The sequence below is a fragment of the Malurus melanocephalus genome, unplaced genomic scaffold (genome assembly GCF_030028575.1).
Source record: "Malurus melanocephalus ecotype Western Australia unplaced genomic scaffold, MMel_1.1 scaffold_947, whole genome shotgun sequence".
Lineage (NCBI taxonomy): Eukaryota > Metazoa > Chordata > Aves > Passeriformes > Maluridae > Malurus > Malurus melanocephalus.
The window spans coordinates 34,526-36,993 of record NW_026624179.1 but is presented as its reverse complement, the minus strand read 5'-3'; positions in this window follow the sequence as shown (position 1 = coordinate 36,993).

Sequence of the window (2,468 nt, the reverse complement as noted above, 5' to 3'; positions counted from 1 at the left end):
TCCTTAATGGAAAAGCTGACTTTTTCTCCTTTTTTTCCTCTATTTTTCTCCATTTTTTCCCTATATTTTCTCCATTTTTCTCAACTTTTTCTCCATTTTTTCCTCTACTTTCCCCCATTTTTCTCCATTTTTTCTCAATTTTTTCCCCTTTTTTCTCCATTTTTCTCAATTTTCCCCCTATTTTTCTCCATTTTTTCTCCATTTTCTTCTCCATTTCCTTCTCCATTTCCCCCCATTTTTTCTCCATTTTTCCCTATTTTCCTCCATTTTTTCTCTATTTTTCTCCACTTTTCCCTTCATTTTTTCTCCATATTTTCTCCATTTTTTCTCTGTTTTTCTCAATTTCTCCCATTTTTTTTCCATTTTTACCCCATTTTTTTTTCCATTTTTTCTCCAGCAGGACTTCCCAAACTCTGTTTCCCTGGGCAGAGCAGCAGCAGCTCCTGGCCCTGCATCCCCAAGGAGCWCAGGTACCCCCAAATACCCTCAGGAAATCCCTTTTCCAGCAGGAATTTCATCAGGATCAGCACCCACGACCCAAGGGCAGCGTGTCTGTGCCATTCCCACTGTTCCCAGTGCATCCCCCATTCCTAACTGGGAAAAGAAGGAATGAGGCTCGCACCCCTTGGCACTCCCGAGCTTTCCCACTGCCCCACGAGATCACCACAGCTCAATTAAAGCCAATAATTTGATTATTTCTCACAATTTAACAATCATTCCATTCCCTCACTTGCTCCGTGCTTTAATTCACAGTGCCTTAAAAAACTTGGAACCCTTTTTGTGAGAGATTCATCTCCATGTGAAGCCAAAAAACTCCCAGAAATGCCCCAAATCCCCCAAATCGACCTCTCAGGCCCCGGGAACACCCGAGAATCCCCAAAAACGATTCACACAGGGAAAGGTGGGAATGTGTCAGGAATTCCTGGAGCAGTGGGATCCCAATCCCTTCAGGGGAAACATCCCTGGAGGGGCTGGGGGAGCCACCTGGGGAGGCTTTTCCACATGGATGGAGCAGTTCTGGGGGAAATCCTGGGAGGCTCCTGCTGGGATCTTCCAGCTGGGAAAGCCCTGTTGGGATTTTCTAACTGGAAAGGGACTGTTGGAGTTTTCTGGGAAGGGGTTGTTGGGATTTTCCAGCTGGGAAGGTCCTGCTGGGATCTTCTAACTGGGAATGGGCTGTTGGAATTTTCTAACTGGGAAGGAGTTGTTGGGATTTTCCAGCTGTAATGGAGCTGTCAGGATTTTCTTACTGGGAAGGGGCTGTTGGGATTTTCCAGTTGGGAAGGGGCTGCTCCATGGACAGGGAGAGATCAGGGATGCTCCAAACCCCCTCAGCGTCGTGCAGAGACACAGAACAACCCCAGCTCTTGTTTTTCACTGTCCTAAAGGCTGATATTTGCATTGCTGCCAAAGAAATCCAAAACTCGACAGGAGCCGGAGACCAGACCCCAAACCAGAACCCCAAACCCCCATGATTCCCATTAGGAATGGAATCCCAACACCACAGGAAACACATTCTGCCAGCAAAATAAATCAGGAATTTTCTCATTGAAGGAACCAGTGAGGCTTTGGGAGATTTTGGTGTCCCTGGTAAGGACCATGGGATATTTATCCCAGAAAATGAAACGCCCCATAATGGGATTGTTGCTCACTTCATTTCCCAGCTGCTCTGGGCACAGCTGGGAGGGGAAAWCTGGCAATTTGGGAGTGCAATTTTGGCAATTTTGGAGATGAGAACATCCCTTAGGGAGTGCCTGGAGAGGGGTCTGTGCACCCAGAACCTTCTCGGATCGGGAATTTCTGAGCAGCCCCACCCAAACGAGGAACAGCAACCCCCGAGGCACCCTGGAGAGCCCCTGGACACAAACCCCACCCCAAACACGGATTTTGGCCCCCTCAGCTCTGCTCTTCACTCACTGCCATCAGGAACAGAGCGCTCGGGTGCTCCTTCCTCAGCAGCAAAGGGAACAATCCCAATTCACGGTGGGGATACCAAGGGCTGAAGGCACTTCCTGCTGCCAACAACACCCCAAACCTAAAAAAACCCCAAAATCAATCTCTGGGAGCCATGAGGAGCCTCTCTCTGATCCCTTTCCTCAGCATATTCCCTAGTGGAAATGCTGATTTTTTTTCTCCATTTTTTTCTCCATTTCTTCTCCATTTTTCTCCATTTTTTCTCCATTTTGCCCCATTTTTTCCCTATTTTTTCCTCCACTTTTTCTCCATTTTTCTCCATTCTTTCTCCATTTTGCCCCATTTTTTCCCCATTTTTTCCTCCAGTTTTTCTCCTATTTTTTCCATTCTTTCTYCTTTTTTCCCCATTTTTTATCCATTTTTCTCCATTTGCGATTTGTCAGGAAAAGCAGAGCACAGCAGTGTCTGGGATTTCTGGCTCACTCCAGGAACAACCCCATCCCAAATCCCGAGCTTTGGGAAGGATTTTGCTGCAGCCTTGAAAAGAAACCGGG